Source organism: Lynx rufus, unplaced genomic scaffold, assembly GCF_022079265.1.
Source record: "Lynx rufus isolate CCGP_SWC_20201006 ecotype Redwood Valley unplaced genomic scaffold, mLynRuf1.p SCAF_10, whole genome shotgun sequence".
Lineage (NCBI taxonomy): Eukaryota > Metazoa > Chordata > Mammalia > Carnivora > Felidae > Lynx > Lynx rufus.
In genome coordinates this window covers 72179887-72197480 of record NW_025814824.1, presented here as the reverse complement: position 1 = coordinate 72197480, position 17594 = coordinate 72179887, and the positions used below count along the sequence as shown (strand labels likewise).

Genomic DNA, 17594 nt, shown 5'->3' with positions numbered 1-17594 from the left:
TTTTTTTGTAAGTTTATTTCGAGAGAGAGAGAGAAAGTGAGGGATGGGTAGGGAAAGAGGGAGACAGAGAACCCCAAGCAGGCTCCACACTGTCAGCTCACAGCCCAATACGGGGCTTGATCCCACAAACCGTGAGATCATGACCTGAACCCAAATCAAGAGTCGTACGCTTAACTGACTGAGACACCCAGGCACCCCAGGACACATAATCTTTTTAAAGTTAATGAGCACTCATGTGAATGAATGCTCCATATCATGTGACATCAGGATGGCTAACTACTCCCTGGCCTACAGACAATGTTCACTTAGCACCAGTTTTGTCATCTGAAGGCTCACAGGGTAACCAGCACAAGAGGGAAAGGACCATTATGTGCCAGCACACTACTAGAGCTGGTGCATACCTGATCTCATTTATTTCAACAACAACCCTAGGACTATTTTGCATTTGAAGAAACTTAATATTACAGTTTAAGAACCTTTTTCCTATGACCACACAATTAGAAAGTGACAGAACCAGCATTCAGACTCAGACCTATAGGACTCCAAGCCCAGGTTTTTCCTGAGGTAATATATGAAAAGCATTTATAACAGTCCCTGATTCATAGTAAGTCCCATGTAAATCCTGGCTATTCTTTAAGTCATTATTACATAATACAGGGTTTCTCAAGGGTGCCTCCTCTTTCTTCTGACAATGATTCCCATGTGCTGGCACAAGTGTGGAGACACTACTTAAAGATGATTTCATTCTGTAGGGGAAGAAAAATTTCCCCTTCTTCCTTTCTAGGTTCTTTGGGTTGTCTAATGATTAAAATGATATAATACATTAAAAAGAGAAAAACAAGTCTAATTTTGCATATACAGAAGCCCCAAAGATATGACATTTGAGGGCAAATCAAGCAGTTGAAGCTTATATGCTGTCCTGAGCTAAGGAATGGGATAAGGGCTTGGGGCTTCAAAGGTGAGGAGGGTAATTCACAGGATGATAAGAAGAGATGTTTGGCAATTAGATGTTTGCCCTGCCATACAGATAGGTCTTTTAGATAAAAAGTTATCTCTGGTAAAGGAACCCTCATGCACTGTCAGTGGGAATGTAAATTGGTGCAGTCACTGTGGAAAACAGTATGGAGGTTCCTCAAATAATTAAAAATAGGGACACCTGGCTGGCTCAGTCAGTGGAGCATGCAACTCTTAATCTCAAGGTCTTAATCTCAAGCCTCATATTGGGCATGGAGCCTACTTAAAATAAAAAAAAATTAAAAATAGAAATACCATACAATTCAATAATTGCACTACTGGCTATTCACTCAAAGAAAATGACAAAAAAATATATGCACCTTATGTTTATTGAAGCATTATTTAAAATAGCCAATATATGGAAGCAACCTAAGTGTCCATTGACAGATGAATGGATAAAGGAGATGTGGGATATATATGTATATATACATACATATACATATGTGTATATATATGTATATATATATATTATGGAATATTACTCAGCTATAAAGAAAGAATGAGATCTTGCTATTTGCAACAACATGAATGGACACAGAGGGTGTTATGCTGAGTGAAATAAATCAAAGACAAAAACCATTTTTCATTTATATATGGAATCTAAAAAACAACAAATTAACAAACAAAAAAGCAGAAACAGACCCATAAATACAAAGAGCAAACAGGTGCCTGGGTGGCTCAGCAGGTTTAGCCTTGGACTCTTGGTTTCAACTCAGGTCATGATCTCATGGTTTATGAGATCAAGCCCTGCCTCTGGCTCTGTGCTGACAGCATGGAGCCTGCTAGGGATTCTCTGTCTCCATCTCTCTCTGCCCCTCCCCTGCTCATGTGCACATGCATGTGCACTCTTTCTCTCTCTCAAAAATAAATAAACATTAAAAAAAAAAAGAATTGATGGTTGCCAGGGGGAGGGGTGGAGGGAGGGGCAAAATGGGTAAAGGTGCGTGGGACATACAAGCTTCCAGTTACGGAATGAATAAGTCACAAGGATGAAAGGTATAGCATAAGGAATATGGTCAATGGTATTGTAATAGCATTGTATGATGACAGATGGTAGCTACACTCGTGAGAATAATGTATACAGTTGTTGAATCACTATGTTATACACTTAAAACTAATGTAATATTGCATATCAACAAAAAAAGAATATACTACTTCAATAAAAAAATACATTAAAAAGTTATTTCTGGTAACAGCTCTCCTTTTGGGTTAGGTCCCTTATCTAAAATTCTTTTGGATATTTAGGAGAAAGGTAAAAGTTTTTGAGTCTTCTGGGTCTTAACTGACTTCAGCTCAAAATAATCCATATTTTGATTATTTTGTGGCACATTCTGCTTCCCTTCAATTCCAAGATCCATTCATATCAGGAACTTGAGAACAAGTATTTGTCCAATTTATAGGTAAATTTGTCCAATTTACAGTTTCCCACTTAAAAAGCCAGGTTCCCACTTAAAAAGTCAGTTTTTGAAAGTTGTTTGAAAGTACATCTTTTTTCCATCGTTTGCCCTCCTTCTGACCTTTATGTCTGATGTGAAGTTAATGACATTTTTTTGAAGTCCCCAGAGGGCACTGGGCTGGCTGTCACAGGTTTACCTCTTCCTTTAACCTTATGAAGACATGATTATATCTTGTGACAATCATGGTGTGTGCATCTAAAACTTTCAGCATGGATATACAAATTTATGAATAAGGCAGATTTGTTCTCCCTTTGCTTGGCAGAGATATGAAAAGCCATGTGACTGCCACATAGGATAAAATCAAGAGTACTTGCACCACAAAAAAGAAATGGTAATTATGTGACATGAGAGAGGTATTAGCTAATGCTACAGTGTTAATCATATTGCAGCACATAAACGTATCGAATCAGCATGTTATACACCTTAAACATACACAATATTATGTCAATTATGCCTCAACAGAAAAAGAATCAAGAATATTTTATTAATCTACAAGTTATTCTGCATAAAACTTCATGTGATTTCAAATGAACACGTTCTAATACTGTTGACTTTTTACACGCCAGAAAGGGGCCATAAAGTTCCTTCTCTAAAGGAAAATAGGGAATATAGACTAACTTTTTACATAAATGCTGTACCTCCAGCAGTCATACTGGTAGCCAGTCTGGAGTTCCCACGAAACTACATCTGTTTTGCTAGCAACTATAGAGAGCAGCTAAAGTTCAAGTATGTGTGAAACTAGTTTTAATGTTTTATTCACCTCATATTCTTGTAGATAAGAATTAGAAAAAGTGGTTGGGATATTGAAGGAAACAGAAAACCTTAGGGAAACTGGGTTGAGGAAGAAAAGTGAGAAAGATGCGGAGAGAGAAATTCTCCAGAACTACTCATCCTTCATTTGTGAAATCCTGACTCTGCTTACACAAAATGTAGTTTATAATTAGAGTAACTGTATTACCTGGTTTGCCTGGGACAACCTCAGTTTGTTCCTGTTGCCCTGGTGTGATTATGAATTTGCTTCTTTTGTTCTCAAAAGAGTCAGGTTTTGGCAATAAATTATATGATCACTTTGTTTATAATCTAATCTCCAAAATTCTGGGTTCATATCAATGTAGCAGTTTTTTAACTATCAAAGATTAAATTTCAGCAAGTCAAAATTTGTATTTACAGGGTGCCTGGGTGGCTCACTCAGTTAAGCGTCTGACTTCAGCTCAGGTCACGACCTCACAGTTCATGGGTTCAAGCCCTGTGTCCAGCTCTGTGCTGACAGCTCAGAGCCTGGAGCCTGCTTCAGATTCTGTGTCTCCCTCTCTCTCTACCCCTGCCCTGCTTGTGCTCTGTCTCTCTCTCCTTCAAAAATAAATAAACATTAAAAAAATTTTTTTTTAATTTGTGTTTACATCTATCCTTCCTCACCTACAGGTGATTACATAAATGTTGTTGGCACCATTCTAAGAAGATTCTGGCAAACATTCCTGAATTAGCTGAATTAATATAAGTTAAATAGCTGTAGTAGAACTTAGAGATCATGTACTGTCCTATCATACAAAATATTCTGTCTCCTTAGGTTGTCACATGAAATCCAAAGTCAAAATATGTAGAGGATTATTTAGGACTGTCTTCTTTTCTTTTTTGGTCTTGTCTTCTGCCTTCACACCTGACTGGTTGAGGGAGGATGGTGTAAGGGTTGAGAATAGTCCTATTCCATAAAACAGATGTGTCTGCTGGAATAGAGTAGTGCTGGATCAAACCTCAAGCAGACAGCATAGCTTAGCAACAACAACAACAACAACAACAACAACAAAACGGAGTAGTAGTAGACAAACTGCTTCCGTAATCCTTATTGGACAAGGCCTACCTGCCTGGGATCAGCCTCTTATCGTTAGGTGGTCCTCAGGAGAAAATTAGTGAAATCTTTCAGCATTCATACTTCAACTTAAGGTACTTTTACCAAACAGCCAGATCAAATTACTGTTGGCTAACAGGAACCTCAGTACCTATCCATCATGGGGTGATTATACTACAATGTCCTTTAAATTCCCTCAATTCTGGATTTAGTAGAAGTCTCCATAATTATAGGAAATCAGTAACAGGCCACCTGAAGCCTAAAGAAGCATTGTTTTCTTATTTTTTCCTAACCAGGGTTTTTGATTATTTTAAGATTTTTGCACTGAATTCTAAGGTATGGTTTTTCCTCCCACAACTAGCAATGTTCTGACACCAGCTGGGTAACCTACAACTTAATTCAATTCTGATGCTATCTACCCAAAGATAGCATCAGATCCCACATGTTAAAGGCTCAGATCTACAAGACTGCACACGCACCCCCCAACACACACACACACACACACACGCACACACACACACACACACTTCAGACACCAATCTCAAGTCCAGGTAGTCACCTGTGCTTCTGACCTACTGCTACTGGATATAGATTGGAGATTCCAACGACTCCTCCTTAATTTCCATTAATTTGTTCTAGTGGCTCACAGAAGTCAGAGAAACATTTTACTTACTACATTACCAGTTTATTATAAAAAGGATTTAAGTCAGAAATAGCCAGATGGAAGAAGTTGCATCGGGCAAGGTCTGGGGAAAGGGGCACTAAACTTCCATCCCCTCTCCGAGCACGCCACCCTCCCACAATCTCCACATGTTCACCAACCTGGAAGCTCTCTGAATCCTGTCCTTTGGGGCTTTAATGGAGGCTTCATTATGTAGGCACAGCTGATTAAATCATCAGCAGCTGCTGCCTAAACTCCATTGCCAGCTCCTCTCCCCTTCCCAGAGGTCGGGGAGGACTAGACGAAAGTTCCAACCCTCAAATCACGTGGTTGGTCCCACAGGCAACCAGCCTCTAGCCCTAGGTGCTTTCTAAAGGCTGCCTCATTAACACAATACCAGACACCTTTATCTCCATCATCACAGTTAATTCCAAGGGTTTTAGGAGTCCTATGCCAGGAACCAGAATGAAGACCAAATATATATTTTTTATAAATCCCAATATCACAGCTGCATTCTTTCTGGGATATTTCATAGGGATATTTAGTATACATTTCCTTTGGGGACAGCTATACTCTTCCTAACTTCCTCTCATCTCAGGAATCTTGTATGTATTGACAATCCAATTAATTTTTCCATTGCATTTTTCAATCCTCTCCCTACACTCTTAGACATCTGTACCCTGGTACCACTGATAATTTCCCTGAGGCTGTAACTGCTAATACTCACTTTGCTGCTTGAGTTAGAAGCAACCCATAATCTGTGTTAAGTAAAAGCAGAAAAGAATAACAGGAATATGAGGAGGAAAGTCAAAAGAAGAGGAATAGAAGTAGAAAAAAGTTCTTTTTTTAATTTTTTTTTTTTTACTTATTTTGAGAGAGAGAGAGCGAGGGAGCACGAGTGGGGAGGGGCAAAGAGAGGGACAGAGAATCCCAAGCAGGCTCCACAATGCCAGCACAGAGTCTGATGCAGGGGTCTTGAAAACTGTGAGGTCATGATCTGAGCCGAAACCAACAGTCAGATGCTTAACTGATTGAGCCACCATGGTGCCCCGAAAAAAAGTTTTTTAACAAAAGAATACATTGAGGAAAAAAGATGCATATATATATATATATATATATATATATATACACACATACATATACACACATACACACATATATATATATAAGATGCATATATATATGATTCTAAATATGTATGTATGAATGTATGATCTCACTTATATGCAGAATCTAAAAAATAAAATAAAAAACAAACTTCCAGATACAAAGAACAGACTGGCTGTTGTGGGGAGATTGTGGGGCTGGTGAAATGAGTGAAGGTGGTCAAAAGAAACAAACTTCCAGGGGCTCATGGGTGGCTCAGTCAGTTAAGTGTCTGACTTTGGCTCAGGTCATGATCTCATGGTTTGTGGGTTTGGTCCCCAAGTCAGGCTCCGTGCTGATAGCTTGCAGCCTGGAGTCTGCTTCGGATTCTGTGTCTCCCTCTCTCTACCCCTCCTCCACTCATGTTCTCTCTCTCTCTCTCAAAAATAAATAAACATTAAGGGAAAAAAAAGATAGAGTTGCCTGGGTGGCTCAGTTGGTTAAGCGTCCAACTTTGATTCAGGTCATAATCTCGCAGTTTGTGAGTACGACCCCACGTAAAGCTCTGTGCTTACAGCTCAGAGCCTGGAGCCTGTTTGGGATTCTGTGTCTCCCTCTCTCTCTGCCCCTCCCCTGCTCACACTCTCTCTCTCTCTCTCAAAAAAAAAAAATTTTTTTTAAAGAAAAAAAGATAAAAAAAGAAAAAACTTCGTTATAAAATAAATAAATCCTAATTTATTTGGATATAATAGTATAAAATTATCTTATTTTATTATCCTAATTTATTAGGATAATAAATTAGGATATAATTTATTAGGATGTAATATATAGCATGGTGACTATAGTTAATAATAATACTGTACTGTGTATTTGAAAGTTAACAGAATAGATCTTAAAAGTGTTCATCACACACAAAAAATTGTAACTGTGTGGTCAGATGAATGTTATGGATGGACTTATTGAGGTGATTATTTCACAATGTATACAAATATTGAATCATTATGCTGTGCACCTGAAACTAGTATAATGTTACATGTCAATGGTATAAAAAAAACCACACATACACAAATCATAAGAGCCAGCCATTCACTCCTAGTTATTTATCCAAGAGAAATGAAACACAGCCACACCAAGACTCGTACACATTCATAGCAGCTTTATTTGAATAGCCACTACATAACTTAAGTGTCCATCAATACGTGAAACAAATTACCATATCTTCATTTTATTTTTTATTAAGATATAACTGACATGTAATATTGAGCAAGTTTAAGGTGTACAATGTGTTGATTTGATATTTATATATTGCAACATGATTACCATCATAGCTTTAGCTAAAACTTCCAACACGTCACATAATTATCATTTCTTTTTTGTGTTGAGAACATTTAAGATCTAGTCTCTTAGCAATTTTGAAGTATATAACACAGTATTGTTGACTATAATCACTATACTGTCCGTTAGATCTCCAGCTACTATCTGTATTGGTAGCAGAGGGAAAAAGCTAGTGAAACAAATGCTAAGTGAATGGGCTCATATTCCAATACTGTCCTCATTCTCTGACATTTCCTGGCCCTCCCCTTGTCTGTCAGTGTTAGCAGAGCATGCTATTAGGTTAAATAGATCCAGAATATATGGAGATGACAATTCCTTCTTATTCGATTTCACGAGGCTACAGAAGGAGCAGTTTCCCTGTTAAGAGTGCCTTGAAAGCAATGTTACATTAACTAGAAAAAAGTACAGAGAACATAATAGAATGCCAGTGGATTTGTGAGGAAAATTTACATGTCTTTTGGTTACTTTTTTCACTTGACTTATTCCAACAGAAATTTGAAGAAGCATACCAATCAAATTATAAATTAAAAAACAAAGACCTGCTAAGTTAAATGAGAGCACTCAGGCTAAATATAGTTACTGCAATTGAAATTTTTCTCTGAAATCATAGGCAACTAAGTCCTAAAGGAAAATGTCCTAGGTTCGGTAGCCATTACAGGGGGTATCCTCTATTTCTCTGGCTTCATGTCTCCATGCAGAATTTCAGTTAGAATAAAACTCCTGGCCTTTCTCTTCACCTCTAAGTTAACCATGGGAAGAGTGACTGACTTGATTAGTACTTTTGATTAATAAATACATTAATACATTCTATTAATAAATACATTAGCATCTTCTAGGCTCCCGACAGAGGAGGTTAACACTAGTGTGTTCTTTACCATATGGTAAGAAGCTAGTGCTTTCCAGGGACGTTGCCCAACTTTGCTTCCAACAGGAAAAGGAAGTTTGATTTTTTTCTAAGGTGAAATATTGAGAAGTCCAGTCTAGACATCAAAATCGTGTCCTCCAATACAGCTTTTTATAGTAATTGGCTAACATTTTTTATTTCCAGTTTTGTTCTGTGTATAACTCTCAGTGGATTTTGCCAAATATTTATATATCAGGCTTCCAAAACACAGAACTAATTTTTTTTTAATGTTTATTTATTTTTGAGAGAGACAGAGACAGAATGTGAGTGGGTTAGGGGCAGAGAGAGAGGGAGACACAGAAGCAGAAGCAGGCTCCAGGCTCTGAGCTGTCAGCACAGAGCCCAACACGGGGCTCGAACTCACAAGCTGTGAGATCATGACCTGAGCCAAAGTCGGACGCTCAACTGACTGAGCCACCCAGGCACCCCAACACAGAACTAAATTGACTGTATCTCAAGAGTTCACAATTTGGTAGGGGAGACAAACAAGTTAACCAGCATTTATAGAACAGTATAGTAAGTCTGTAATAGAGGTAAATACAAGGTATTGTGGAAGTGTATGAGAGCAGTATCTTCTTAGCCTCAGGTAAGGCGGTGTCAGAGAAGGAGACCGAGATGACTTAAGTTGAGTCTTTAAAGAGAAGTAGGAGTTTCCTGGACAGAGAAGAAGATGTTCTAGGCCGAGATGATCAAACAAAGTAGCAAAGCAGGATAATATTAGGAGAAAAATGCCATGAAATATTTAAAGATTTACTTGTTATTTAGCTGCAAATCATTAGAGGCTCATGTCTTAATATACTGAGCTATATTTGCATTCCTGGAATAAAATCTATTTGGATCATAGTACATTCAACTTTTAAAATGCTGTTATATTCAATTTGTTAATGTTTTATTTAGGATTTCTGCATTTATTTCATTATTAAGATTGGCCTATAGTTTTTTCTTCTGCTATTCCTCACTAATCTGGTTTCATAGTTATGTTAGCTTTGTTTAATGAGTTATAATAAAGTTTTTCATCTTTTTCAATGTTCTATAAATAACATTGCTCCTAAAAGTTTTGAGAGAATCCATGTTTAAAAACATCTTGACCTAGTGGTAGAACTTTGGTAACATTTCCCATTTCTTCTATGTTGTTGACTAATTCAAGTTTTCTGCCTCTACTTGTATCACTTTACATAACTTATATTTCTCAGATAAGTTGTCAAAATTTTCACTTTATTGACAGGTTAAACTTTGAGTATTCTTATAATTTTTAAACTTCTTGGATATTTATGTTTCTGTTAATTCCTTTTTTGTTTTTACATTTTCAGCTGTTTTTTCTTTCTTCAGTTTTGCAAGAAGATTGCTTGTCCTGTTAGTATTTTCTTTTTTTATTATTTTTATTAAAATTTTTTTTAACATTTATTTAGTTTTGAGAGAGACAGAGTGCAAGTGGGGGAGGGGCAGAGAGCTGGAGACACAAAATCTGAAGCAGGATCCAGGCTCTGGGCTGTCAGCACAGCTGACACACGTGGGCTCGAACCCACAAACTGTGAGATCATGACCTGAGCTAAAGTCGGATGCTTAACCAATTGAGCCACCCAGGCGCCCCAGTCCTGTTAGTATTTTCAATGGACTAGTTGTTGATCTTATTTATCTTACTTGACCTTTCAAATGCATCACATACACACTTTCCTCTTCATCACTTGGCTGTAAGTGACACAAAATTCTTAAAAAAGAAGTTATGAGAATGACAATAATTCACAGGAAAGGGGAGCCCTCTGGAGGCTGAAATTTCAAAATTTAGTGTTGATTGAGATTGCATAATCAAAATTAACAAAATGACCACCCATAAGAAGAGAATAGAAAAAAAATCCCCTTTTTAATAGTAGTATATAAAACACAAATAAATAACAAGAAATGTGTATAGCATATATACACATGTAATCATAGGTAGTACTTATGGAGTACTTACTATGTGCCAGATACTGTCTTCAGTGTTTTAGATACATTAATCCATTTAATCTTCATGATAACTCCAAGAGGCACTATTATCATCGCCCATATTATAGGAGAGGGGAAATAAAGAACAAACACAAAAAGGTGAAAGAACAGGTTACATGGCTAGTAAATGGCATAGCTAAGTTTGAAACTCAGGTGGCTGATTCTTGCATATAAGTACTAGAGCACTATATTCTATTGAAGTATGCATGCACATACACACAAACACAGAAATTGTAAAATTATAAAATTATTGCAGGGGTTCCTGGGTGGCTCAGTCGGTTGAGCATCCAACTTGATTTCAGCTCAGGACATGATCTCATGTTTCCTGAGGGAGCCCCATTTCAGACTTGGGATTGACAGCATGGAGCCTGCTGTGGGATTCTCTCTCCCTCTCTCTCTGCCCCTCCCTCACTTGCACACACACACACACACACACAGACCCTCTCTCTCTCAAAATAAATAAATATTAAAAAATAAAACAAATGTGGGGCGCCTGGGTGGCTCAGTCGGTTAAGCGTCCGACTTTGGCTCAGGTCATGATCTCACAGTTCTTGAGCTTGAGCCCCACGTCGGGCTCTGTGCTGACAGTTCGGAGCCTGGAGCCTGCTTTGGATTCTGTGTTTCCCTCTCTCTCTGCCCCTCTTTTACTCTCTCTCTCTCTCTCTCTCTCTCAAAAATAAACATTACAAAAATTTTTTAAATAAAATAAAGCAAATGTTAAAAAAAATTAAAGTAATTGGGGAAAATGACATAAGACTTGAGTCAATGGAAAACCATATCAGGTTCTCTGATTCTGAAGACTCTATATTAAAATGTGTCAATTCTCCAAATGAATCCATCACTTTTATTTCATCTCAATCAGAATCCCAGAAAAAGAAAATGTGGGATCTTGACAAAATATTGCTTATGTTTATTAAGAATAAACCTTAGAGGAGGGGCGCCTGGGTGGCGCAGTCGGTTAAGCGTCCAACTTCAGCCAGGTCACGATCTCGCGGTCCGTGAGTTCGAGCCCCGCATCGGGCTCTGTGCTGACAGCTCAGAGCCTGGAGCCCGTTTCAGACTCTGTGTCTCCCTCTCTCTCTCTGACCCTCCCCCGTTCATGCTCTGTCTCTCTCTGTCTCAAAAGTAAATAAACGTTAAAAATTAAAAAAAAAAAAAAAGAATAAACCTTAGAGGATAGCCAGGAAACTTAAAAAAAAATTTATTCGTTCCAACATTTTTTAAAGTTTATTTATTTTTAGAAAGAGAGAGAGAGAGAGGCAGAGAGAGAAGGAAACAGAGAGAGAAGGAAACTGCCTTGTCAGTGCAGAGCCCAACTCAGGGCTCGATCCCATGAACTGTGAGATCACGACTTAAGCAGAAATCAAGAGTTTTTTTTCCTATTTTTCCAAATTTTAATTTAAATTCTAGTTAGTTAACATACAGTGTAATATTGGTTTCAGGAGTAGAATTACGTGATTCATCACTTACATACAACACCCAATGCTCATGATAACAAGTGCCCTCCTTAATACCTGTCACCCATTTAGTCCATTCCCCACCCACTTCGCTCTGTCAACCCTCAGTTTGTTCTCTATTGTTAAGAGTCTCTTATGGTTGGCTTCCCTCTCTCTCTTTTCTTTTTCCTTCCCATATGTTTATCCATTTTGTTCCCTAAATTCCACATGAGTGAAATCAAATGGTATTTGTCTTTCTCTGACTTGACTTATTTTGCTTAGCATAATACACTCTAGCTCCATCCACATTGTTGCAAATGGAAAGATTTCATTATTTTGATGGCTGAGTAACATTCCATTGTGTGTGTGTGTGTGTGTGTGTGTGTGTGTGTGTGTGTGTGACTTCTTTATCCATTCATCAGTTGATGGATACTTGGGCTCTTTCCATAATTTGGCTATTGTTGATAATGCTGCTATAAACATCAGGGTGTGTGTACCCCTTTCAATCTGTATTTTTGTATCCTTTGGGTTGGGTAAATACTTAGTGCAATTGTTGGATTGTAGGGTAGTTCTATTTTTAACTTTTTGAGGAACCTCCATACTGTTCTCCAGAGTGGCTGCACCAGTTTGCATTCCCACCAACAGTGTAAGAGGGTTCTCCTTTCTCTGCATCTTCACAAACATCTGTTGTTTGCTGGTTAATTGTGGCCATTCTGATAGGTCTGAGGTGGTATCTCATTGTGGTTTTGATTTGTATTTCTCTGATGATGAGTGATGTTGAGCATCTTTTCATGTGTCTGGATGTCTTCTTTGGAAAATATATATTTTAGCCATCTGGATGACTTCTTTGGAAAATATCTATTCATGTCTTCAGCCCATTTCTTAACTGGGTTATTTGTTTTTTGGGTGTTGAGTTTGATAAATTCTCTATAGATTTTGGATACTCATCCTTTATAAGATGTCATTTGCAACTATCTTCTCCCATTTCATAGGCTGCCTTTTAGTTTTGTCGTTGTTTCCTTCAATATGCAGAAGTTTATCTTCATGAAGTCCCAATAGTTCATTTTTGCTTTTGTTTCCTTTGCCTCCAGTGACATGTCTAGTAAGAAGTTGCTCCGACCGAGGTCAAAGGTTGCTGCCTGTGTTCTCCTCCAGGATTTTGATGGTTTCCTATCTCACATTTAGATCTTTCATCTATTTTGAATTTGTTTTTGTTTATGGTGTAAGAAAGTGGTCCAGTTTCATTCTTCTGCATGTTGCTTTGCAGTTTTCCCAACAACATTTGTTGAAGAGACTGTCTTTTTATCATCAGATATTCTTTACTGCTTAGTCAAAGATCAGTTGGCCATATAGTTGTGCGTCTATTTCTGGGTTTTCTATTCTGTTACATCAATCTGTGTGTGTGTGTGTGTGTGTGTGTGTGTGCGTGCGCGCGCGTGCCAATAACGTACTGTCTTAAACTACAGCTTTGTAATATAGCTGGAAGTTTGGAATCGTGAAGCCTACAGCTTTGCTTTTCTTTTTCAAGATTGTTTTGGCTATTCGGGGTCTTTTGTGGTTCCATACAAATTTTAGGATTGTTTGTTCTAGCACTGTGAAAAATGCTGGTGGTATTTTAATAGGAAAAGCATTAAATGTGTGGACTGCTTTGCATAGTATAAATATTTTAACAATGTTTTTTCTTCCAATCCATGAGCACAGAATGTTTTCTTTTCTTTGTATCCTCTTCAATTTCTTTCCTAAGTGTTCTATAGTTTTCAGCATACAGATCTTTTACCTGTTAGGTTAAAATTATTCCTAGGTATCTTACTGGTTTTGGTGCAGTTGTAAATGGGATTGGTTCCTTGATTTCTTTCTCTGCTGCTTCATAATTGGTGTATAGAAATGCAACAGATTTCTGTACACCGATTGTGTATCCTGCAACTTTGCTGAATTTATGTATTAGTGCTTCCAACTTTTTTGTGGAGTCTTCTGGGTTTCCTACATAAAGCGTTATGTTGTCTGTGAATTGTGAAAGTCTGGCTTCTTCCTTGCCAATTTGGATGCCTTTAATTTCCTTTTGTTGTCTGATCACTGAGGCTAAGACTTCTGGTACTATGTTAAATAGTAATGGTAAGAGTGGACATCCCTGTCTTATTGCTGACCATAGATGAAAACTTCTCAGTTTTCCCCACTGAGGATGATATTAGTTGTGGGTCTTTTGTATATGGCCTTTATGATGTTGAGGTATGTTCTATCTATCCCTACTTTGCTGAGGGTTTTTATCAAGAATGGATGCTGGATTTAGTCAAATGCTTTTTCTGCATCTATTGAAAGGATCATATCATTCTTATCCTTTTTTTACTAATGTAGTGAATCACACTGATCGATTTGTGAATATTAAACCACTCCTGCAGGCCAAGAATAAATCCCACTTGATCGTGGTAAATGAAAGAGGAGAGATCACAACCAGCACCACAGAAATACAAACAATTTCAAAAGAAGATTATGAAAAATTATATGCCAACAAACTGGGCAATCTGGAAAACATTGACAAATTCCTACAAACATACAAACTACCAAAACTCAAACAGGAAGAAATAGAAAATTTGAACAGACCCATAACCAGCAAAGAAATTGAATCAGTAATCAAAAATTCTCCCAACAAACAACAGTCCAGGGCCAGACGGCTTCCCAGGGGGATTCTACCAAACATTTAAAGAAGAGTTAATACCTATTCTTCTCAAACTATTACAAAAATAGAAATGGAAGGAAATTCATTCTATGAGGCCAGTATGACCTTGATTCCAACACCAGACAAAGACCCCACTAAAAAGGAGAGTTATAGGCCGATATCCTTGATGAACACGAATGCAAAAATTCTCAACAAGATACGAGCAAATTGAATCCAACAGTACATTAAAAGGAATTAAAAGAAAAAAGAATAGTGAATGAGACTGCTGCCCAGAAATTAAAATTTTAATAATTAAAACCATGTAAATTAATAAATAATAACAGCTCAGGAGTAAACCATCAACAGAATAAATTAAAACTCTGGAAGAAAACCTGGGTGGCTCATGGTGCACGAGTTCAAGCCCTGTATTGGGCTCTGTACTGACAGCGCAGAGCCTGCTTTGGGATTCTCTGTCTTCCTCTCTCTCTTCCCCCCCGCCCACCTCAAAATAAATAAATAAACTTTAAAAAATTCTGGAAAGTTTATATATATGTAAGAATTTAGTATATGGAAGTATATGATAAAGATGTAATTTAAATCAGAAGGGAAAATCAATAAATAACTCATTGAACTATTTAAGAAAATATTAAATTAGAAACCTATTTCATGCCTTATACACATACATAGAAACACATACACATACTTAAACACAATCCCAGGGATTCTAAATGTAAAGAATGACATGATAAAAACAGTAGAAGAAAATATATTAGAGTATCTGTATAATTTTTGGGATAGAGGTGACCTTTCTAAACATGACCCAAAAAGTAGAGACAATAAGGAAAGAGAATGATAAATGTACCTACATAAAAATGAAAAAAATTGAAAAATTATTCTGAATTTTTTCCTACTTATTGATTTTAAATCACATAAAAGCTTGTTTGTCAAAGTCATGTGGCACAGGTGTTCTTAAGTGGATAATAATACAGACTTCAACCTAATGTTACCTAAGATATTTTATCACAATGGGTGGGTTTGTTTTCTTTCTGTCTAAATGAATAATAAGTATTATGTATGAGTATGAGTCACATCCTAAAGTGCTCTTATTCTTGGTGGCCAAGAAATCTCTCATGACTTTCAACATCAAAGAATATGTTCTTAACAGACATTTACTCATTCATTCAGCTCATATTCAGTACTACTAAGACCAAGGCATAGAGCTAGGATATACTGGGGAATCAAACTTCTAAAGTCCTAAGTAGTATAGTAGAAAGAACCCCCAATTAAAGACAAAACTCTTGCGTTAGAGTTTGGGTCATCCTGGAATATTTCTGCCCTTTGGCAGGTCACTTGATCTCTCTGAGCCTCAATTTTCTTATCTGTTAGTAAAGTATAATAATACCTTGGAGAACTGCTCTGAAGATCAGACCCAAACAGGCAAACAAAGATTTATTGAGCTCCTGCTCTTTGCCAGGTTCTTAACATATATGAAAGAGTGCTTGTAAAATTCTACCCAAAACTATGTTACTATCACATAACAAGTTCCTGCTGTAAAGGAGGCAGGAATAGAGAATGAGCAAAAAAGCATATACGTAATTTATAGTAACAAAATTTGTGAGAAAAATTTCACCAGGAAAAAACAAAAAAAGGAAAAGATCAGAGGTTAGGGAACTCGGCTGGGAAGCTTGAGTTGGGCTTGAAAGTGGGTCACTATTTGGAACTCTAGAGCCATGTGAGAAGGATAACAAAGACAGAGGGTATGATATGAGTGGGAGCAAATAGGAGAAAAGAAAGCAAAAAGAGTATGCAGAGACAACAGTACTTTAACAAGAATATAGGGTGGATGAAGGTCAGCAGTACCTGGAAAAAACTTGGAGACAGATTACAGAGACCTTAAGGCCAAACTCAGGAATCTGGACTTGATTCCTTAGGGAATGAAGAGTTGTGTACAGACTTTGACATAAGACTGACTTGGTTTTAAATTTGCTCCTCACTTCCTACCTAGCTATAGGGTTTTGAGAAAGTCACTTAACCTCTCTAATCCTCAGTTTCTCATCTATATGATGGAGATATTAATAACTGATTTAAGTCAAGTTCCAAGCACAGTATCTTGTAAATAAAAGATGCTTTATATGGCATGGTTATTATGTACAGGCATTGGTTGACTACTAGAGGACTTTGATGAGAGTAGTTGACAAAATCTAAATTCTACAGCACTATGCAGACTTAATTAGAGGCTGGGTGAACAGCTAGGAGAAAAGTATAGGAGTCCTAAGAAATACAGATAATTTAACAAAAGATCAAAAATAAGAGTTTTAAAGAACATTTTAAGATGGGATATAATTAAGTACTTTTTAGACACAGAGAGAATCCATTATAGGGGAGAGATTGAAGATATACATGAGAGGAAATAATCTATCAACTAAATTCTGGAGATGGTGAGTGGGTAGGATATAAAGAATCCAGAGGGAACAGTACTCTGATTTCTTATCTGTTTTATTCTGTGATACAGAATGCATTTTTGTCAGTAGCATAAATAATTTGGAAAATAGGGTAGGACAAATATTGAAAGAGATTAGTCTTGAAAAGAAAGAACAATACTTATCCAGAGAAAGAAGAAAATGCCAAATGAGACTATACAGACATTTTGAGACAAAAAAGTGAAAAGTGAAGGAACACAATTTCTCCTTCAAGAAGAAGGTGAACTCATCTCCAGGGAATGGGGTAAGTGGTTTATATATGAATAGAAGAGTGTGGATATAGTTTAGTCTTTAATCAGTTAAGATCAGGATTTCTCAACCTTGGCACTAGGCCAAGGCACTAGGCACTAGGTTGACAGTTTGGGCTGGCTAATTCTTTTTTTTTTTTAATTTTTTTTTTCAACGTTTATTTATTTTTGGGACAGAGAGAGACAGAGCATGAACGGGGGAGGGGCAGAGAGAGAGGGAGACACAGAATCGGAAACAGGCTCCAGGCTCTGAGCCATCAGCCCAGAGCCCGACGCGGGGCTCGAACTCACGGACCGCGAGATCGTGACCTGGCTGAAGTCGGACGCTTAACCGACTGCGCCACCCAGGCGCCCCTGGATAATTCTTATTTAAGGGAGGTGGTGGATTTTCCTCTTAATTTTAGGATGTTTAGCAGGATCCTGGCCTCTGCCAATAGCCAGTAGCACCCCTTCCCCAAGTTGTGACAACCAAAAATGTCTCCAGATATGCC

The 17594-nt window shown here is 37.5% G+C and overlaps 1 protein-coding gene across 1 annotated transcript in view; it reads right to left on the bottom strand.

Moving 5' to 3' along the window:
• UGCG (UDP-glucose ceramide glucosyltransferase) overlaps positions 1-10716 on the bottom strand; it is a 97850-nt gene extending 87134 nt beyond the window's left edge. Inside the window, exon 1 of the mRNA XM_047067897.1 lies at positions 10258-10716. The gene's annotated coding sequence lies outside the window, so the exon portion shown is untranslated. The remainder of the gene's footprint in view (positions 1-10257) is intronic.
• Between the last annotated feature and the right edge of the window lie 6878 nt (positions 10717-17594).